Consider the following 22,714-nt stretch of genomic DNA (forward strand, 5'->3'; position numbering starts at 1 on the left):
CTCTCTCTCTCTCTCTCTCTCTCTCTCTCTCTCTCTCTCTCTCCCCCTCTATCTCTCCCCCCCTCTATCTCCCCCCTCTTTCTCTCTCTCTCTCTCTCTCTCTCTCTCCTCCCCTTTCTATCTCTCCCTCTCCCCCCCCCCCCTCTCCCCCTCTCTTTCTCTCTCTCTCTCTCTCTCTCTCTCTCTCTCTCTCTCTCCCCCTTCTATCTCTCCCCCTCCCCCCTCCCCCTATCCCCCTCTCTCTCTTTCCCTCCCTCTCTCTCTCTCTCTCTCTCTCTCTGGAGGGGGTTTTGTTTGATAGATAGGGTGTCTTGTGCTTCAGTCAGTCAGATCGATCATAGTTCGGACTCTGGCGAATTAATATTCTGATAACCCGTCTTGGTTGGTGTCCCGGTACCATATCCAGCCGTATTGGTCATCTCCTGGGCTCCGCGGGCCCCAGGTAGGGGCGGTGAGAAGGCATGGGCGAGGGCTGGGGCTGGGGGTGCCTTTACCGAGGATGAAGCGGGACTCGTTCTCCTCCTCTAGGCCAGAGAGTTCCTTGGTCATGCCTTTACGGTAGGAGACGGACAGCTTGTTGGAGCCGTCAGAGAGCAGGTTGAAGTGGCGCGCGATGAAGACGCAGGGGAGAGGAAGCATGGCGGCGATGATGAGGGAGTAGGCCACACCCAGAGCCCACGGAGGGTACGAGAGGAACTTCTCCGACGCCTGGGGGGGGCAAGAGGAAGGAGAGCGTGAGTGAATGTATTAAATAATTAGACATACCTGTACTATCTAAACAATCATTGATCTGGCAGGAGAGTCTTAAAACAGAACATTTTAAAAGCAAATGCACATCTGAAATACAAAGCAGATAGGAGTAAGAGGATGAAAAAAAGAACGAGACAGAGAAGCTACCACGAGAGAGATGATTCACTGACCAGTTCCTCCACCCAGGCGTTGTACCCTGCAGGACTGACGGCCATCTCTATCACAGTGGCAACGATGAGCACGGTGAGACAGGCAGGAGATACGTACTTCCACATATAGAAATAGAAAGAGTAGGGTCTGAAACCCAACATGTCCTCTAGGTCCTGCATGAACCTGAGAGAGAGAGGGGGGAGGGAGAGAGAGAGAGAGAGAGAGAGAGAGAGAAGAGGAGAGGGAAAGAGAGAGAGAGAGAGGAGAGAGAGAGAGAGAGAGAGAGAGGGAAAGAGAGAGAGAGAGAGAAGAGAGAGGGAGAGAGAGAGGGAAAGAGAGAGGAAGGGGAGAGAGAGAGAGAGAGAGGGAGGGAGAGAGGAAAGAGGAGGGGAGAGAAACAAGTTTTGGGATTCAGAGAGGAAAGAACAAAAAGAGAGTTTTGAACACATTCATCATGAAGACAAATCCACAAAGAGGAGGGGGAGGGAGGCTGAAAGTAGGGGATGTAAGTGCTGTGTCAGTTAGAGTATCCAGTACCTCTTGGTGCCGTAGATCCAGGCCACAGATATATTCTCCAATATAACCACCACAGTGAGAGGAGAGGCCAGCTGAGTAGTCATCAAACATGGTCACAAAGTAGTTCCCGGAGCGCTGGACGAACAAGAGCCACAGAAGAGAGCAACAATGCAACAACCAACTGAGAAGAGAAGGAGGAAGAGGAGGAAGAAGAGAGGAGAAAGAGGGAGGAAGAGAGGAAGAGGAGGAAGAGGAGGAAGAGAAGAGAGAGAAGAGAAGGAAAGAGGAGGAAGAGGACAAAAGAAGAGAGGAGAGAGGAAGAGAGAGGAATAGAAGAGAGAGAGGAGGAGAGAAGAGAGAGAGGAGAGAAGAGAAGAGGGGGAAGAGAGAATGATGAAGAGAGGAGGAGGAAGAGAGAGAAGGAGGAGGAAGATGAGGAATAAGGAGGAGGAAAGGAGGAAGAGTGAATGAGGAAGAAGAAGGAGGAGGAAGAGGAGGATACATGAATAATCAAACATACAGACCACAAAGAAGGCTAGGGAAAGAACAGCCCATTGAGAGAGGAAGGTCCACTCTTCATCAGATCAATTATCAGTATTCACACTGCCCTAACACATCTGAACAAGAGGAACACCTATGTGAGAATGCTGTTCATTGACTACAGTTCAGTACTCAACATTATTGTTTCCCTCTAAGGTCATCACCAAGCTCAGAGCCCTGGGTCTGGACACCACCCTCTGCAACTGGATCATGGACCTAGAGAGACCACAGAGATTGGGACCACAGGACATTAACTCTGAGAGGATTAAGAGAGAGAGAGAGAGAATACAGGACATTAACTCTTAAGAGAGGACATTAACTCTTAATACAGGACATTAACTCTTAATACAGGACATTAACTCTTAATACAGGACATTAACTCTTAATAGGGAATTAAGGGAAAGAGAATACAGGAGATTAACTCTTAATGGGGGACATTAAGGGGAGGGAGGAGATTAACGGGGAAGAACAAAACATCAACTTTTAATACAGGACATTAACTCTTAATACAAACACAAATCCATTTCTACAGGACATTAGTAATATGTAAGTGACATGTAACATCTTATGTATCCAGTACCTTTGGTGCCGTAGATACAGGACAGATATATTCTTAATATAACCACAACAGTTAGAGGCAGGCCAGCTTAAGTCATCAAACATGGTCACAAAGTAGTTCCCGGAGCGCTGGACATTAACAGGCCACAGAAGAACGCAACAATGCAACAACCAACTGAGAAGAGAAGGAGGAAGAGGAGGAAGAGATAGGGAAGGAAGAGGAAGAGGAGGAAGAGGATTCTGGTGCCAGGAGGAAGAGAAGGAATAAGGAGGAAGAGGACAAAAGCAGAAGGAGGAGGAAGAGGAAGAGGAGGAATCCACATCACTGAGGACTTAACATAAGGAGGAAGAGGGGAAGAGAGAATGATGAAGAAGGGGAGGAAGTAGAAGGAGGAGGAAGATGAGGAATAAGGACTTAATAAGGAGGAAGAGGAGGAAGAGTGAATCCTCAAGAAGAAGGAGGAGGAAGAGGAGGTCATGAATAATCAAACATACAGACCACAAAAGAAGGCCACATCACTGAGGACTTAACATGGACCAACATCGACCAACACCACCATCCTGTCACCATGGACCAACACCTCCACCACTCTGGTCAAGAGGGCACAACAGCGTCTCTACTTCCTAAAGGCGTCTGAAGAAATTTGGCCATCCTCTCCAAAACCTACCGCTGCACTATCAAGAGCGTCCTGACCGGTTGCAACACAGCCTGGTACAGGATTTGCTCCGTCCCCGACCCGGAAGGCTCATCCAGAGACCACAGGATGTTGGTGCCACTTTAATTGGGGAAGATGGGCTCATGGTAATTGCAGGACCCCCCTCCCCCCACCCAACAGCCATTGGCTGATTCCAACAGACCTTTGACTAATGACTGATAAATAATCAATCTATCGATACCAATCAAACAACCAACCAATCAATAGAAGCCTCACCACAGAGGAATTCCTTGCGGATCTTGGGGAAAGCGTCCAGCACAGGTGTGGTGATCCCTGTCATGGTGCCGATCATGGACCCCAGCCCCAGGTTAATCAGCATGAAGAAGAACATGACAGACCAGAAGGGAGAGGCAGGGAAGTGGGTCATGGCCTCAGTGAAGGCAATGAAGGCCAGGCCTGTACCCTGCACTGCCTGGAGAAAGAGAGAGGGAGGGAGAGAGAGAGAGACAGAGAGAGACAGAGAGAGAGACAGAGAAAGAGAGAAAGAGAGAGATAGATAGAGAGAGAGAGAGAGAGAGAGACAGAGAGAGAGACAGAGAGAGAGAGAGAGAGAGACCAACAGATGTTTTATGTAGGGTAGAGTGGGGTAAGTTGAGCCATATTTTACATTCAGCATCACTCCGTCAAGCGATATTCTTTCTAACAGAGATATCTACATGTATTTCAGGATGGTTTTTTTATCCCTTGAAATAATAATGTAAACATGACAGTTTATTGTGGCAGTTTTGAAAACATAGCTTGTCCAAAAAAAGTGGTCTCCTGGCTCAATTTATGGGGTACATTGAGCTGCGGTAAACTGAGCCTCAGGACAGGGTAAGATACGCCTTGAAATATTACCACTACCTTTTCAAAATCATGTCTATCTTCATTTACCATAAACTACCAAAATAAATAAAGTTGCACACTCCATGTATAATCTCCCAGCAATTTAATGGGTTTCATCATCACTGTGCCTACCCCATGGCCAACAGCTCAACTTACCCCATGGCCAACAGCTCAACTTACCCCATGGCCAACGGCTCAACTTACCCCATGGCCATTGGCTCAACTTACCCCATGGCCATTGGCTCACCTTACCCCATGGCCAACGGCTCAACTTACCCCATGGCCATTGGCTCAACTTACCCCATGTCCATTGGCTCAACTTACCCCATGGCCATTGGCTCAACTTACCCCATGTCCATTGGCTCAACTTACCCCATGCCCATTGGCTCAACTTACCCCATGCCCATTGGCTCAACTTACCCCATGCCCATTGGCTCAACTTACCCCATGCCCATTGGCTCAACTTACCCCATGGCCAACAGCTCAACTTACCCCATGGCCAACAGCTCAACTTACCCCATGGCCAACAGCTCAACTTACCCCATGCCCATTGGCTCAACTTACCCCATGCCCATTGGCTCAACTTACCCCATGGCCAACAGCTCAACTTACCCCATGGCCAACGGCTCAACTTACCCCATGGCCATTTGCTCAACTTACCCCATGTCCATTGGCTCAACTTACCCCATGGCCAACAGCTCAACTTACCCCATGTCCATTGGCTCAACTTACCCCATGCCCATTGGCTCAACTTACCCCATGCCCATTGGCTCAACTTACCCCATGGCCAACAGCTCAACTTACCCCATGGCCAACGGCTCAACTTACCCCATGGCCATTTGCTCAACTTACCCCATGCCCATTGGCTCAACTTACCCCATGGCCATTAGCTCAACTTACCCCATGGCCAACAGCTCAACTTACCCCATGTCCAACAGCTCAACTTACCCCATGGCCAACAGCTCAACTTACCCCATGTCCAACAGCTCAACTTACCCCATGGCCAACAGCTCAACTTACCCCATGTCCAAAGGCTCAACTTACCCCATGCCCATTGGCTCAACTTAGCCCATGGCCAACAGCTCAACTTACCCCATGCCCATTGGCTCAACTTAGCCCATGGCCAACAGCTCAACTTACCCCATGGCCAACAGCTCAACTTACCCCATGCCCATTGGCTCAACTTACCCCATGCCCATTGGCTCAACTTAGCCCATGGCCAACAGCTCAACTTAGCCCATGGCCAACAGCTCAACTTACCCCATGGCCAACAGCTCAACTTACCCCATGCCCATTGGCTCAACTTACCCCATGCCCATTGGCTCAACTTACCCCATGGCCATTGGCTCAACTTACCCCATGGCCATTTGCTCAACTTACCCCATGCCCATTGGCTCAACTTACCCCATGTCCATTGGCTCAACTTACCCCATGGCCAACATACCTTGTTGAGTTCATCCTCCAGTATACAGGGTCCAGTCCCAACATACCTTGTTGAGTTCATCCTCCAGTATACAGGGGTCCAGTCCCAACATACCTTGTTGAGTTCATCCTCCAGTATACAGGGGTCCAGTCCCAACATACCTTGTTGAGTTCATCCTCCAGTATACAGGGTCCAGTCCCAACATACCTTGTTGAGTTCATCCTCCAGTATACAGGGGTCCAGTCCCAACATACCTTGTTGAGTTCATCCTCCAGTATATAGGGGTCCAGTCCCAACATACCTTGTTGAGTTCATCCTCCAGTATACAGGGGTCCAGTCCCAACATACCTTGTTGAGTTCATCCTCCAGTATACAGGGGTCCAGTCCTAGCTGATCGAAGCTGTCCTCTCTGACAGTCTTGATCACTCCATACATCTCCTGATAGTCCACAGCTGACAGGTGAGAGAAGTTGACGTGGGGAGGGATCAGCTCAAGACTCAACACACCTGACTTAAGGTAACCTAGGATCTTCTCTGCATTCCTGTAGACAGGAGGAGAGAGGAGAGGAGTGTAAGGTTAGTATTGAAAGAAGAACCTAATCTATTTTACAATGACCATATGCGATTGGTTATGCTATTTGAGTTTGATTAAATGATTTGAGTTTGGGTGAGTTCTCTGTTGACAAGAGTGAGATCGGAATTCAAACAAACACAGATTAACAATCTGTACACTTTACTTTGAAGTGTTTTTATGCCTGAGCCAACATCTGCAGTGTTTACAGAGATCCCCATCTCAGCCCATGTCTGGTGGATTGTTTCTAAAAGTTTATTGCTGTGCCCAGGTCATTAGTCCTGCGTTGGATTGAATCTTGGCCTTTAAGCTTTTTAGAATTACTATGCACTGCAAAACAGACATAAATTGTCCCATGATGGATTCAAACGTAAAGACAAGAGGAACGACTGAGTGGACAGCAGATTTACATTTGATTTACATACAGTTGCATAAACAGGTCTGGGATCAGAACACAGCGTAAACAGGTCTGGGATCAGAACACAGCGTAAACAGGTCTGGGATCAGAACACAGCACAAACAGGTCTAGGATCAGAACACAGCGTAAACAGGTCTGGGATCAGAAGACAGCGTAAACAGATCTGGGATCAGAACACAGCGTAAACAGGTCTGGGATCAGAACACAGCATATACAGGTCTGGGATCAGAACACAGCGTAAACAGGTCTGGGATCAGAACACAGCATAAACAGGTCTGGGATCAGAACACAGCGTAAACAGGTCTGGGATCAGAACACAGCGTAAACAGGTCTGGGATCAGAACACAGCATAAACAGGTCTGGGATCAGAACACAGCGTAAACAGGTCTGGGATCAGAACACAGCGTAAACAGGTCTGGGATCAGAACACAGCGTAAACAGGTCTGGGATCAGAAGACAGCACAAACAGGTCTGGGATAAGAAGACAGCACAAACAGATCTGGGATCAGAAGACAGCACAAACAGGTCTGGGATCAGAAGACAGCACAAACAGGTCTGGGATCAGAAGACAGCACAAATAGATCTGTGACCAGGCTAGATATACTCACTCCACAACACATTTCTCGTTCATGATGTTGGCCTTGAACCCCAGCACGGCGAACACCACCAGCGTAGCCAGGATGGAGGTGATGAAGTTGATGATAGAGACCAGCGCTGCGTCAAAGTGACAGTTGTTGTCCCGTTTGTTGTAGCTGGAGAAGGCTATGACCCCTCCGAACCCAAGGCCCAGAGCGAAGAACACCTGGGTCGCTGCCTCCCTCCAAACCTGGGGCTCCAGCATCTTTTCCAACTGGGGTTAAGATGTCAAAATAAAGTAGGTTTTATTGTCACGTACACCAGAAATGTGCTGTGTTACAGGGTCAGCCATAGTAGTACAGCGCCCCCGGAGAAAATTAGGGTGAAGTGACTTGCTCAAGGGCACATCAACAGATTTGTTCTTATGTTGTTGGCGCAGGTATTCAAACCAGCAACCTTTCAGTTACTGGTCCAACACTCGCTAACCACTAGGCTACCTATGATTGTGTGTGGAGCATTTAGTTGTTGACCTTTGCCCCCTCTACCCCCCCGATCTCTAACCTCAAATAGGTGGCAGGTAGCCTATTTGAGGTTAGAGAGATCGGGGCGAGAAAGGGTAGAGGGGCAAAGGTCAACAACTAAATGCTCCACACACAATCATTTCTGGCAAATGTCTACCTTTGGAGGAAAAATACATTATTACACATGAGTACCTCAGTCAGCCTTTAGAGGGCGACAACAACCACGCATTCATATTTTCAGTCGAAGTGAATACTAATGACACACAGTAAATGAAGGGTATGGTACAGTACAGTACAGTACAGAGGCTCTGAATCCATTAATTAATGACAGTTGAGTGTCCTTCATATAAAGCATATCCCTAATCCACATTATAAATCAAGGATGAGGAACAAAATACCGCAGGACAAACACTGCACTGCGACTAGAGTTTCCTATCCTTACATAGAATCCAGTCCAGACAGACAAACACACACGGACCTATCAGGAAACATTTGTCTCCTCTCAGTATGTGGGCTCTGGAACAATGCTCTCTTATGTCTCCAGGCTGAGTCTGTGATGAGTTAACCGCGTGTTTGATACTGGGGTTAGCGTGTCAGACTGAGGTTAGCGTGTCAGACTGAGGTTAGCGTGTCAGACTGAGGTTAGCGTGTCAGACTGAGGTTAATGTGTCAGACTGAGGTTAGCGTGTCAGACTGAGGTTAGCGTGTCAGACTGAGGTTAGCGTGTCAGACTGAGGTTAGCGTGTCAGACTGAGGTTAGCGTGTCAGGCTGAGGTTAGCGTGTCAGGCTGAGGTTAATGTGTCAGACTGAGGTTAGCGTGTCAGACTGAGGTTAACGTGTCAGACTGAGGTTAACGTGTCAGGCTGAGGTTAGCGTGTCAGGCTGAGGTTAGCGTGTCAGACTGAGGTTAGCGTGTCAGACTGAGGTTAGCGTGTCAGACTGAGGTTAGCGTGTCAGACTGAGGTTAACGTGTCAGGCTGAGGTTAGCGTGTCAGACTGAGGTTAATGTGTCAGGCTGAGGTTAGCGTGTCAGGCTGAGGTTAGCGTGTCAGACTGAGGTTAGCGTGTCAGGCTGAAGTTAACGTGTCAGGCTGAGGTTAGCGTGTCAGGCTGAGGTTAGCGTGTCAGACTGAGGTTAGCGTGTCAGACTGAGGTTAGCGTGTCAGACTGAGGTTAATGTGTCAGGCTGAGGTTAGCGTGTCAGACTGAGGTTAGCGTGTCAGACTGAGGTTAGCGTGTCAGACTGAGGTTAATGTGTGTCAGACTGAGGTTAGCGTGTCAGGCTGAGGTTAGCGTGTCAGACTGAGGTTAGCGTGCGCGTCAGGCTGAGGTTAGCGTGTCAGACTGAGGTTAGCGTGTCAGGCTGAGGTTAGCGTGTCAGGCTGAGGTTAGCGTGTCAGGCTGAGGTTAGCGTGTCAGGCTGAGGTTAGCGTGTCAGACTGAGGTTAACGTGTCAGACTGAGGTTAGCGTGTCAGGCTGAAGTTAACGTGTCAGGCTGAGGTTAGCGTGTCAGGCTGAGGTTAGCGTGTCAGACTGAGGTTAGCGTGTCAGACTGAGGTTAGCGTGTCAGACTGAGGTTAACGTGTCAGGCTGAGGTTAGCGTGTCAGACTGAGGTTAACGTGTCAGACTGAGGTTAGCGTGTCAGGCTGAAGTTAACGTGTCAGGCTGAGGTTAGCGTGTCAGACTGAGGTTAGCGTGTCAGACTGAGGTTAGCGTGTCAGACTGAGGTTAGCGTGTCAGACTGAGGTTAGCGTGTCAGGCTGAGGTTAGCGTGTCAGACTGAGGTTAATGTGTCAGGCTGAGGTTAGCGTGTCAGACTGAGGTTAGCGTGTCAGACTGAGGTTAGCGTGTCAGACTGAGGTTAATGTGTCAGACTGAGGTTAGCGTGTCAGGCTGAGGTTAGCGTGTCAGACTGAGGTTAGCGCGTCAGGCTGAGGTTAGCGTGTCAGACTGAGGTTAGCGTGTCAGGCTGAGGTTAGCGTGTCAGGCTGAGGTTAGCGTGTCAGGCTGAGGTTAGCGTGTCAGACTGAGGTTAGCGTGTCAGGCTGAGGTTAGCGTGTCAGGCTGAGGTTAGCGTGTCAGACTGAGGTTAACGTGTCAGACTGAGGTTAGCGTGTCAGGCTGAGGTTAACGTGTCAGGCTGAGGTTAGCGTGTCAGACTGAGGTTAGCGTGTCAGACTGAGGTTAGCGTGTCAGACTGAGGTTAGCGTGTCAGACTGAGGTTAGCGTGTCAGGCTGAGGTTAGCGTGTCAGGCTGAGGTTAACGTGTCAGGCTGAGGTTAGCGTGTCAGACTGAGGTTAGCGTGTCAGACTGAGGTTAACGTGTCAGGCTGAGGTTAGCGTGTCAGGCTGAGGTTAGCGTGTCAGACTGAGGTTAACGTGTCAGGCTGAGGTTAGCGTGTCAGGCTGAGGTTAGCGTGTCAGACTGAGGTTAACGTGTCAGACTGAGGTTAGCGTGTCAGGCTGAGGTTAGCGTGTCAGACTGGAGGTTAACGTGTCAGGCTGAGGTTAGCGTGTCAGACTGAGGTTAACGTGTCAGACTGAGGTTAGCGTGTCAGACTGAGGTTAGCGTGTCAGACTGAGGTTAGCGTGTCAGGCTGAGGTTAGCGTGTCAGACTGAGGTTAACGTGTCAGGCTGAGGTTAGCGTGTCAGACTGAGGTTAGCGTGTCAGACTGAGGTTAGCGTGTCAGGCTGAGGTTAGCGTGTCAGACTGAGGTTAACGTGTCAGACTGAGGTTAACGTGTCAGGCTGAGGTTAGCGTGTCAGACTGAGGTTAGCGTGTCAGACTGAGGTTAGCGTGTCAGGCTGAGGTTAGCGTGTCAGACTGAGGTTAGCGTGTCAGACTGAGGTTAGCGTGTCAGACTGAGGTTAGCGTGTCAGACTGAGGTTAACGTGTCAGACTGAGGTTAACGTGTCAGGCTGAGGTTAGCGTGTCAGACTGAGGTTAGCGTGTCAGACTGAGGTTAGCGTGTCAGGCTGAGGTTAGCGTGTCAGACTGAGGTTAGCGTGTCAGGCTGAGGTTAGCGTGTCAGGCTGAGGTTAGCGTGTCAGACTGAGGTTAGCGTGTCAGGCTGAGGTTAGCGTGTCAGACTGAGGTTAACGTGTCAGACTGAGGTTAGCGTGTCAGACTGAGGCTGAGGTTAACGTGTCAGACTGAGGTTAGCGTGTCAGACTGAGGTTAACGTGTCAGACTGAGGTTAGCGTGTCAGGCTGAGGTTAGCGTGTCAGGCTGAGGTTAGCGTGTCAGGCTGAGGTTGCGTGTCAGACTGAGGTTAATGTGTCAGACTGAGGTTAATGTGTCAGACTGAGGTTAATGTGTCAGACTGAGGTTAATGTGTCAGACTGAGGTTAGCGTGTCAGGCTGAGGTTAGCGTGTCAGACTGAGGTTAGCGTGTCAGGCTGAGGTTAGCGTGTCAGACTGAGGTTAGCGTGTCAGGCTGAGGTTAGCGTGTCAGACTGAGGTTAGCGTGTCAGGCTGAGGTTAATGTGTCAGACTGAGGTTAGCGTGTCAGACTGAGGTTAGCGTGTCAGACTGAGGTTAGCGTGTCAGGCTGAGGTTAACGTGTCAGGCTGAGGTTAATGTGTCAGCCAGACTGAGGTTAGCGTGTCAGACTGAGGTTAGCGTGTCAGACTGAGGTTAGCGTGTCAGACTGGGGTTAACGTGTCAGGCTGAGGTTAGCGTGTCAGACTGAGGTTAACGTGTCAGACTGAGGTTAGCGTGTCAGACTGAGGTTAGCGTGTCAGACTGAGGTTAGCGTGTCAGGCTGAGGTTAGCGTGTCAGACTGAGGTGCGTGTCAGGCTGAGGTTAGCGTGTCAGACTGAGGTTAGCGTGTCAGACTGAGGTTAGCGTGTCAGGCTGAGGTTAGCGTGTCAGACTGAGGTTAACGTGTCAGACTGAGGTTAACGTGTCAGGCTGAGGTTAGCGTGTCAGACTGAGGTTAGCGTGTCAGACTGAGGTTAGCGTGTCAGGCTGAGGTTAGCGTGTCAGACTGAGGTTAGCGTGTCAGACTGAGGTTAGCGTGTCAGACTGAGGTTAGCGTGTCAGACTGAGGTTAACGTGTCAGACTGCTTGAGGTTAACGTGTCAGGCTGAGGTTAGCGTGTCAGACTGAGGTTAGCGTGTCAGACTGAGGTTAGCGTGTCAGGCTGAGGTTAGCGTGTCAGACTGAGGTTAGCGTGTCAGGCTGAGGTTAGCGTGTCAGGCTGAGGTTAGCGTGTCAGACTGAGGTTAGCGTGTCAGGCTGAGGTTAGCGTGTCAGACTGAGGTTAACGTGTCAGACTGAGGTTAGCGTGTCAGACTGAGGTTAACGTGTCAGACTGAGGTTAGCGTGTCAGACTGAGGTTAACGTGTCAGACTGAGGTTAGCGTGTCAGGCTGAGGTTAGCGTGTCAGGCTGAGGTTAGCGTGTCAGGCTGAGGTTAACGTGTCAGACTGAGGTTAATGTGTCAGACTGAGGTTAATGTGTCAGACTGAGGTTAATGTGTCAGACTGAGGTTAATGTGTCAGACTGAGGTTAGCGTGTCAGGCTGAGGTTAGCGTGTCAGACTGAGGTTAGCGTGTCAGGCTGAGGTTAGCGTGTCAGACTGAGGTTAGCGTGTCAGGCTGAGGTTAGCGTGTCAGACTGAGGTTAGCGTGTCAGGCTGAGGTTAATGTGTCAGACTGAGGTCAGGCTGAGCGTGTCAGACTGAGGTTAGCGTGTCAGACTGAGGTTAGCGTGTCAGGCTGAGGTTAACGTGTCAGGCTGAGGTTAATGTGTCAGACTGAGGTTAGCGTGTCAGACTGAGGTTAGCGTGTCAGACTGAGGTTAGCGTGTCAGACTGAGGTTAGCGTGTCAGACTGAGGTTAGCGTGTCAGACTGAGGTTAGCGTGTCAGACTGAGGTTAGCGTGTCAGACTGAGGTTAGCGTGTCAGGCTGAGGAGGTTAGCGTGTCAGGCTGAGGTTAGCGTGTCAGGCTGAGGTTAGCGTGTCAGACTGAGGTTGCGTGTCAGGCTGAGGTTAACGTGTCAGGCTGAGGTTAGCGTGTCAGGCTGAGGTTAGCATGTCAGACTGAGGTTAGCGTGTCAGACTGAGGTTAGCGTGTCAGGCTGAGGTTAGCGTGTCAGTGTCAGACTGAGGTTAGCGCGTCAGACTGAGGTTGGCGTGTCAGACTGAGGGTTAGCGTGTCAGACTGAGGTTAGCGTGTCAGACTGAGGTTAGCATGTCAGACTGAGGTTAGCGTGTCAGACTGAGGTTAGCGTGTCAGACTGAGGTTAGCGTGTCAGGCTGAGGTTAGCGTGTCAGACTGAGGTTAGCGCGTCAGACTGAGGTTAGCGTGTCAGACTGAGGTTAGCGTGTCAGGCTGAGGTTAAGCGTGTCAGACTAAGGTTAGCGTGTCAGACTGAGGTTAACGTGTCAGACTGAGGTTAGCGTGTCAGGCTGAGGTTAGCGTGTCAGACTGAGGTTAGCGTGTCAGACTGAGGTTAGCGTGTCAGACTGAGGTTAACGTGTCAGACTGAGGGTTAGCGTGTCAGGCTGAGGTTAACGTGTCAGACTGAGGTGTCCAGCGTGTCAGACTGAGGTTAGCGTGTCAGACTGAGGTTAACGTGTCAGACTGAGGTTAACGTGTCAGACTGAGGTTAGCGTGTCAGACTGAGGTTAGCGTGTCAGACTGAGGTTAGCGTGTCAGACTGAGGTTAATGTGTCAGGCTGAGTGTGTGTGTGTGTGTGTACCTTTTGGAGTGTGTGTGTGTGTACCTTTTGGAGTGTGTGTGTGTGTACCTTTGGAGTGTGTGTGTGTACCTTTGGAGTGTGTGTGTGTGTACCTTTGGAGTGTGTGTGTGTGTGTGTACCTTTGGAGTGTGTGTGGGTACCTTTGGAGTGTGTGTGTGTGTACCTTTGGAGTGTGTGTGTGTGTGTACCTTTTGGAGTGTGTGTGTGTGTACCTTCGGAGTGTGTGTGTGTACCTTTTGGAGTGTGTGTGTGTGTACCTTTGGAGTGTGTGTGGGTACCTTTGGAGTGTGTGTGTGTGTGTACCTTTGGAGTGTGTGTGTGTGTGTGTACCTTTTGGACGTGTGTGTGTGTGTACCTTTTGGAGGTGTGTGTGTGTGTACCTTTGGAGTGTGTGTGGGTACCTTTGGAGTGTGTGTGTGTACCTTTGTACCTTTGGAGTATGTGTGTGTGTGTACCTTTGGAGTGTGTGTGTGTGTGTACCTTTGGAGTGTGTGTGTGTGTGTGTACCTTTGGAGTGTGTGTGTGTGTGTAGTACCTTTTGGAGTGTGTGTGTGCACCTTTTGGAGTGTGTGTGTGTGTGTACCTTTTGGAGTGTGTGTGTACCTTTGGAGTGTGTGTGTGTGTACCTTTTGGAGTGTGTGTGTGTGTACCTTTTGGAGTGTGTGTGTGTACCTTTGTGAGTGTGTGTGACTGTACCTTTGGTTAGTGGGCTGTGTGTACCTTTGGAGTGTGTGTGTGTGTGTACCTTTGGAGTGTGTGTGGGTACCTTTGGAGTGTGTGTGTGTGTACCTTTGGAGTGTGTGTGTGTGTACCTTTTGGAGTGTGTGTGTGTGTGTGTACCTTTTGGAGTGTGTGTGTGTGTACCTTTGGAGTGTGTGTGGGTACCTTTGGAGTGTGTGTGTGTGTGTACCTTTTGGAGTGTGTGTGTGTGTGTGTACCTTTTGGAGTGTGTGTGTGTGTACCTTTTGGAGTGTGTGTGTGTGTACCTTTGGAGTGTGTGTGGGTACCTTTGGAGTGTGTGTGTGTACCTTTGTACCTTTGGAGTATGTGTGTGTGTGTACCTTTGGAGTGTGTGTGTGTGTGTACCTTTGGAGTGTGTGTGTGTGTGTGTACCTTTGGAGTGTGTGTGTGTGTGTACCTTTGGAGTGTGTGTGTGCACCTTTTTTTGGAGTGTGTGTGTGCACCTTTTTGTGTGTGTGTGTGTACCTTTTGGAGTGTGTGTGTACCTTTGGAGTGTGTGTGTGGGTACCTTTTGGAGTGTGTGTGTGTGTGTGTACCTTAGAGTGTGTGTGTGTGTGTACCTTTGGGTGTGTGTGTGTGTGTGTGTACCTTTTGGAGTGTGTGTACCTTTTGAGTGTGTGTGTGTGTGTGTACCTTTGGAGTGTGTGTGTGTGTGTACCTTTTGGAGTGTGTGTGTGTGTACCTTTTGGAGTGTGTGTGTGTACCTTTGGAGTGTGTGTGTGTGTGTGTGTGTGTGTGTGTGTGTACCTTTTGGAGTGTGTGTGTGTACCTTTGGAGTGTGTGTGTGTGTGTACCTTTGGAGTGTGTGTGTGTGTGTGTGTACCTTTTGGAGTGTGTGTGTGTGTACCTTTGGAGTGTGTGTGTGTGTACCTTTGGAGTGTGTGTGTGTGTGTGTGTACCTTTGGAGTGTGTGTGTACCTTTGGAGTGTGTGTGTGTGTGTACCTTTTGAGTGTGTGTGGGTACCTTTTGGAGTGTGTGTGTGTGTGTACCTTTGGAGTGTGTGTGTGTGTACCTTTGGAATGTGTGTGTGTGTGTGTGTACCTTTGGAGTGTGTGTGTGTGTGTGTGGAGTGGTGTGTGTGTGTACCTTTGGAGTGTGTGTGTGTATACCTTTGGAGTGTGTGTGTGTGTGTGTGTGTGTGTGTGTGTGTGTGTGTGTGTGTGTGTGTGTGTGTGTGTGTGTGTGTGTGTACCTTTTGGAGTGTGTGTGTGTGTACTTTTGGAGTGTGTGTGTGTGTACCTTTGGAGTGTGTGTGTGTGTGTGTGTACCTTTTGTGTGTGTGTGTGTACCTTTGGAGTGTGTGTGCGTGTACCTTTGGTGTGTGTGTGTGTGTGTGTGTACCTTTGGAGTGGTGTGTGTGTGTGTGTGTGTGTGTGTGTGTGTGTGTGTATACCTTTGGAGTGAACATGTGAGCGATGCCGTCAACAGATCCTTTGAGCATCAGGCCTCTGACGAGGAAACAGATCAACACCACGTAGGGGAAGAGAGAGCTGAAGTACATCACCTGAGGGGAGAGAACACACACGTACACACACATGTGCAAATGCACACACACACACACACACACACACACACACACACACACAAACTGTTATCATGACAGACAGAGGACGATACACACGTCACACTGTTACCATGGATACTACCACACTGTCGTAGTATCACAGCGTAGAAGACGCGTGCACACCGTGGCGTGAACACACACATACATGCCATGTACAGTATGCACTATGTAGTGGTTGACGCATCTGTGTAGTGTTCCCTAATGTAGAGAGGAATCCTTGAGGTTTTGACCAAGAGAAGAGAGAGAGAGAGCGAGAGAGAGAGAGAACCATTTGTACATTGTTAAAACACTGTATATATATATATAATATGACATTTGTAATGTTTTTATTGTTTTGAAACTTCTGTATGTGTAATGTCTAAAGGTTAATTTTTATTGTTTATTTCACTTTATATATTATCTACCTCACTTGCTTTGGCAATGTTAACACATGTTTCCCATGCCAATAAAGCCCTTGAATTGAATTGAATTGAGAAAGTAAGAGAGAGAGAGAGAGAGAGAGAGAGAGAGAGAGAGAGAGAGAGAGAGAGATTCTCTTGCGTAAGCATTTCTGTGAATGTCTTTGACCTTGCTACCCGAATGGGATTATGACAGAGTCCCATGTTTGAAAGTTTGCTTTCAAAATGGCACCCTATCTCCAATATAGTGCACGTCTTTCGACCGTGGCCACTGGAAACAGTTAGTGCACTATATAGAGAATAAGGTGCCATTAGGTACTCAGACAGAGTGTGTCAGATCTTGGCAAAGTCTCTTAAATATTTCCCTATTCCACAATGTCTCTTATATATTTCCCTATTCCACAATGTCTCTTATATATTTCCCTATTCCACAATGTCTCTTATATATTTCCCTATTCCACAATGTCTCTTAAATATTTCCCTATTCCACAATGTCTCTTATATATTTCCCTATTCCACAATGTCTCTTATATATTTCCCTATTCCACAATGTCTCTTAAATATTTCCCTATTCCACAAAGTCTCTTATATATTTCCCTATTCCACAATGTCTCTTATATATTGGCCTCCTCCACCAAACTTTACAGTTGTCACTATACATTGGGGCAGGTAGTGTTCTCCTGGCATATGCCAAACCCAGATTCCTCTATTGGACTGCCAGATGGTGAAGCGTGATTCATTACTCCAGAGAACGCGTTACCACTGCTCCAGAGTCTAATGGTGGCAAGCTTTAAACCACTCCAGCTGACGCTTGGCATTGCACATGGTGATCTTAGGCTTGTATGCGGCTGCTCGGCCATGGAAACCCATTTCATGAAGTTCCTGACTAACAGTTCTTATGCTGACGTTGCTTCCAGAGGCAGTTTTGGAACTCTGTAGTGAGTGTTTCAACCGACGACAGATGATTTTTACGCACTTCAGCACTCAACGGTCCCTTTCTGTGAGCTGTGTGGCCGACCACTTAGCGGCTGAGGCGTTGTTACTAGATGTTTCCACTTCACACTAACAGCACTTACAGTTGACCAGGGCCGCTCTAGCAGGGAAGAAACCTGATGAGCTGACTTGTTGGAAAGGTGGCATCCTATGATGGTGCCACGTTGAAAGTCACTTAGCTCCTCAGTGAGGCCATTCTACTGCCAAAGTTTGTCTATTGAGATTGCATGGCTGTGTGCTCGATTCTATACATCTGTCAGCAACGGGTGTGGCTGAAATAGCCCGAACCCACTAATTTGAAGGGGCATCCACATACTATTGTATATATAGTGCATTATATAACCACACTGAGCCTCGTGGTCTCTTAAGACTTGCATAGCCTAAAGGTTAAATAAAACATAAAGACTAACCTCATACATTTTGCGTGCATCTTTCTCCATAACATAAGAAAATACACAAATAGTATTGAATCGTGATATGCTTAGTATTTTTAGCCTTTTGCACCATAAACTAGTTTAGCCAGTATAGTTTAGTGTAGTGTCATAGTTTAGCCAGTATAGTGTAGTGTCATAGTTTAGCCAGTATAGTTTAGTGTAGTGTCATAGTTTAGCCAGTATAGTTTAGTGTAGTGTCATAGTTTAGCCAGTATAGTTTATTGTAGTGTCATAGTTTAGCCAGTATAGTTTAGTATAGTTTAGTGTCATAGTTTAGCCAGTATAGTTTAGTTAGTGTCATAGTTTAGCCAGTATAGTTTAGTGTAGTGTCATAGTTTTATAGTGTAGTGTCATAGTTTAGCCAGTATAGTTTAGTGTAGTGTTTCATAGTTTAGCCAGTATAGTGTAGTGTCATAGTTTAGCCAGTATAGTTTAGTGTAGTGTCATAGTTTAGCCAGTATAGTTTAGTGTCATAGTTTAGCCAGTATAGTTTAGTTTAGTGTAGTGTCATAGTTTAGCCAGTATAGTTTAATGTAGTGTCATAGTTTAGCCAGTATAGTTTAGTGTCATAGTTTAGCCAGTATAGTTTAGTGTAGTGTCATAGTTTAGCCAGTATAGTTTAATGTAGTGTCATAGTTTAGCCAGTATAGTTTAGTGTAGTGTCATAGTTTAGCCAGTATAGTTTAGTGTAGTGTCATAGTTTAGCTAGTATAGTTTAGTGTGTAGTGTCATAGTTTAGCCAGTATAGTTTTTAGTGTCATATTTTAGCCAGTATAGTTTAGTGTAGTGTCATAGTTTAGCCAGTATAGTTTAGTAGTGTCATAGTTTAGCCAGTATAGTTTAGTGTAGTGTCATAGTTTAGCCAGTATAGTTTAGTGTAGTGTCATAGTTTAGCCAGTATAGTTTATAGTGTTAGTTTGTAGTGTCATAGTTTAGCCAGTATAGTTTAGTTAGTGTCATAGTTTAGCCAGTATAGTTTAGTGTAGTGTCATAGTTTAGCCAGTATAGTTTAGTTTAGTGTCATAGTTTAGCCAGTATAGTTTAGTGTAGTGTCATAGTTTAGCCAGTATAGTTTAGTGTAGTGTCATAGTTTAGCCAGTATAGTTTAGTGTAGTGTCATAGTTTAGCCAGTATAGTTTAGTGTAGTGTCATAGTTTAGCCAGTATAGTTTAGTGTAGTGTCATAGTTTAGCCAGTATAGTTTAGTGTAGTGTCATAGTTTAGCCAGTATAGTTTAGTGTAGTGTCATAGTTTAGCCAGTATAGTTTAGTGTAGTGTCATAGTTTAGCCAGTATAGTTTAGTGTAGTGTCATAGTTTAGCCAGTATAGTTTAGTGTAGTGTCATAGTTTAGCCAGTATAGTTTAGTGTAGTGTCATAGTTTAGCCAGTATAGTTTAGTGTAGTGTCATAGTTTAGCCAGTATAGTTTAGTGTAGTGTCATAGTTTAGCCAGTATAGTTTAGTGTAGTGTCATAGTTTAGCCAGTATAGTTTAGTGTAGTGTCATAGTTTAGCCAGTATAGTTTAGTGTAGTGTCATAGTTTAGCCAGTATAGTTTAGTGTAGTGTCATAGTTTAGCCAGTATAGTTTAGTGTAGTGTCATAGTTTAGCCAGTATAGTTTAGTGTAGTGTCATAGTTTAGCCAGTATAGTTTAGTGTAGTGTCATAGTTTAGCCAGTATAGTTTAGTGTAGTGTCATAGTTTAGCCAGTATAGTTTAGTGTAGTGTCATAGTTTAGCCAGTATAGTTTAGTGTAGTGTCATAGTTTAGCCAGTATAGTTTAGTGTAGTGTCATAGTTTAGCCAGTATAGTTTAGTGTAGTGTCATAGTTTAGCCAGTATAGTTTAGTGTAGTGTCATAGTTTAGCCAGTATAGTTTAGTGTAGTGTCATAGTTTAGCCAGTATAGTTTAGTGTAGTGTCATAGTTTAGCCAGTATAGTTTAGTGTAGTGTCATAGTTTAGCCAGTATAGTTTAGTGTAGTGTCATAGTTTAGCCAGTATAGTTTAGTGTAGTGTCATAGTTTAGCCAGTATAGTTTAGTGTAGTGTCATAGTTTAGCCAGTATAGTTTAGTGTAGTGTCATAGTTTAGCCAGTATAGTTTAGTGTAGTGTCATAGTTTAGCCAGTATAGTTTAGTGTAGTGTCATAGTTTAGCCAGTATAGTTTAGTGTAGTGTCATAGTTTAGCCAGTATAGTTTAATGTAGTGTCATAGTTTAGCCAGTATAGTTTAGTGTAGTGTCATAGTTTAGCCAGTATAGTTTAGTGTAGTGTCATAGTTTAGCCAGTATAGTTTAGTGTAGTGTCATAGTTTAGCCAGTATAGTTTAGTGTAGTGTCATAGTTTAGCCAGTATAGTTTAGTGTAGTGTCATAGTTTAGCCAGTATAGTTTAGTGTAGTGTCATAGTTTAGCCAGTATAGTTTAGTGTAGTGTCATAGTTTAGCCAGTATAGTTTAGTGTAGTGTCATAGTTTAGCCAGCAGTATAGTTTAGTGTAGTGTCATAGTTTAGCCAGTATAGTTTAGTGTAGTGTCATAGTTTAGCCAGTATAGTTTAGTGTAGTGTCATAGTTTAGCCAGTATAGTTTAGTGTAGTGTCATAGTTTAGCCAGTATAGTTTAGTGTAGTGTCATAGTTTAGCCAGTATAGTTTAGTGTAGTGTCATAGTTTAGCCAGTATAGTTTAGTGTAGTGTCATAGTTTAGCCAGTATAGTTTAGTGTAGTGTCATAGTTTAGCCAGTATAGTTTAGTGTAGTGTCATAGTTTAGCCAGTATAGTTTAGTGTAGTGTCATAGTTTAGCCAGTATAGTTTAGTGTAGTGTCATAGTTTAGCCAGTATAGTTTAGTGTAGTGTCATAGTTTAGCCAGTATAGTTTAGTGTAGTGTCATAGTTTAGCCAGTATAGTTTAGTGTAGTGTCATAGTTTAGCCAGTATAGTTTAGTGTAGTGTCATAGTTTAGCCAGTATAGTTTAGTGTAGTGTCATAGTTTAGCCAGTATAGTTTAGTGTAGTGTCATAGTTTAGCCAGTATAGTTTTAGTGTAGTGTCATAGTTTAGCCAGTATAGTTTAGTGTAGTGTCATAGTTTAGCCAGTATAGTTTAGTGTAGTGTCATAGTTTAGCCAGTATAGTTTAGTGTAGTGTCATAGTTTAGCCAGTATAGTTTAGTGTAGTGTCATAGTTTAGCCAGTATAGTTTAGTGTAGTGTCATAGTTTAGTGTAGTATAGTTTAGTGTAGTGTCATAGTTTAGCCAGTATAGTTTAGTGTAGTGTCATAGTTTAGCCAGTATAGTTTAGTGTAGTGTCATAGTTTAGCCAGTTTAGCCAGTCATAGTTTAGCAGTATAGTGTAGTGTCATAGTTTAGCCAGTATAGTTTAGTGTAGTGTCATAGTTTAGCCAGTATAGTGTAGTGTCATAGTTTAGCCAGTATAGTTTAGTGTCATAGTTTAGCCAGTATAGTTTTAGTGTAGTGTCATAGTTTAGCCAGTATAGTTTAGTGTAGTGTCATAGTTTAGCCAGTATAGTTTAGTGTAGTGTCATAGTTTAGCCAGTATAGTTTAGTGTAGTGTCATAGTTTAGCCAGTATAGTTTAGTGTAGTGTCATAGTTTAGCCAGTATAGTTTAGTGTAGTGTCATAGTTTAGCCAGTATAGTTTAGTGTAGTGTCATAGTTTAGCCAGTATAGTTTAGTGTAGTGTCATAGTTTAGCCAGTATAGTTTAGTGTAGTGTCATAGTTTAGCCAGTATAGTTTAGTGTAGTGTCATAGTTTAGCCAGTATAGTTTAGTGTAGTGTCATAGTTTAGCCAGTATAGTTTAGTGTAGTGTCATAGTTTAGCCAGTATAGTTTAGTGTAGTGTCATAGTTTAGCCAGTATAGTTTAGTGTAGTGTCATAGTTTAGCCAGTATAGTTTAGTGTAGTTGTCATAGTTTAGTATAGTGTAGTGTCATAGTTTAGCCAGTTTAGTGTAGTGTCATAGTTTTAGCCAGTATAGTTTAGTGTAGTGTCATAGTTTAGCCAGTATAGTTTAGTGTCATAGTTTAGCCAGTATAGTTTAGTGTAGTGTCATAGTTTAGCCAGTATAGTTTAGTGTAGTGTCATAGTTTAGCCAGTATAGTTTAGTGTAGTGTCATAGTTTAGCCAGTATAGTTTAGTGTAGTGTCATAGTTTAGCCAGTATAGTTTAGTGTAGTGTCATAGTTTAGCCAGTATAGTTTAATGTAGTGTCATAGTTTAGCCAGTATAGTTTAGTGTAGTGTCATAGTTTAGCCAGTATAGTTTAGTGTAGTGTCATAGTTTAGCCACAGTATAGTTTAGTGTAGTGTCATAGTGTAGTGTCAGTGTCATAGTTTAGCCAGTATAGTTTAGTGTAGTGTCATAGTTTAGCCAGTATAGTTTAGTGTAGTGTCATAGTTTAGCCAGTATAGTTTAGTGTAGTGTCATAGTTTAGCCAGTATAGTTTAGTGTAGTGTCATAGTTTTTATAGTTTAGTGTAGTGTCATAGTTTTTAGTGTAGTGTCATAGTTTAGCCAGTATAGTTTAGTGTAGTGTCATAGTTTAGCCAGTATAGTTTAGTGTAGTGTCATAGTTTAGCCAGTATAGTTTAGTGTAGTGTCATAGTTTAGCCAGTATAGTTTAGTGTAGTGTCATAGTTTAGCCAGTATAGTTTTGTAGTGTCATAGTTTAGCCAGTATAGTTTAGTGTAGTGTCATAGTTTAGCCAGTATAGTGTAGTGTAGTGTCATAGTTTTTAGTGTAGTGTCATAGTTTAGCCAGTATAGTTTAGTGTAGTGTCATAGTTTAGCCAGTATAGTGTAGTGTCATAGTTTAGCCAGTATAGTTTAGTGTAGTGTCATAGTTTAGCCAGTATAGTTTAGTGTAGTGTCATAGTTTAGCCAGTATAGTGTAGTGTCATAGTTTAGCCAGTATAGTGTAGTGTCATAGTTTAGCCAGTATAGTTTAGTGTAGTGTCATAGTTTAGCCAGTATAGTTTAGTGTAGTGTCATAGTTTAGCCAGTATAGTTTAATGTAGTGTCATAGTTTAGCCAGTATAGTTTAGTGTAGTGTCATAGTTTAGCCAGTATAGTTTAGTGTAGTGTCATAGTTTAGCCAGTATAGTTTAGTGTAGTGTCATAGTTTAGCCAGTATAGTTTAGTGTAGTGTCATAGTTTAGCCAGTATAGTTTAGTGTAGTGTCATAGTTTAGCCAGTATAGTTTAGTGTAGTGTCATAGTTTAGCCAGTATAGTTTAGTGTAGTGTCATAGTTTAGCCAGTATAGTTTAGTGTAGTGTCATAGTTTAGCCAGTATAGTTTAGT

The 22,714-nt window shown here is 45.4% G+C and overlaps 1 pseudogene; it reads right to left on the minus strand.

Moving 5' to 3' along the window:
• Positions 1-335: 335 nt before the first annotated feature.
• LOC135503903 (sodium-dependent neutral amino acid transporter SLC6A17-like) overlaps positions 336-22,714 on the minus strand; it is a 49,882-nt pseudogene continuing 27,503 nt past the window's right edge.

Source organism: Oncorhynchus masou, chromosome 18 (assembly GCF_036934945.1).
Source record: "Oncorhynchus masou masou isolate Uvic2021 chromosome 18, UVic_Omas_1.1, whole genome shotgun sequence".
Taxonomy (NCBI): Eukaryota; Metazoa; Chordata; class Actinopteri; order Salmoniformes; family Salmonidae; genus Oncorhynchus; species Oncorhynchus masou.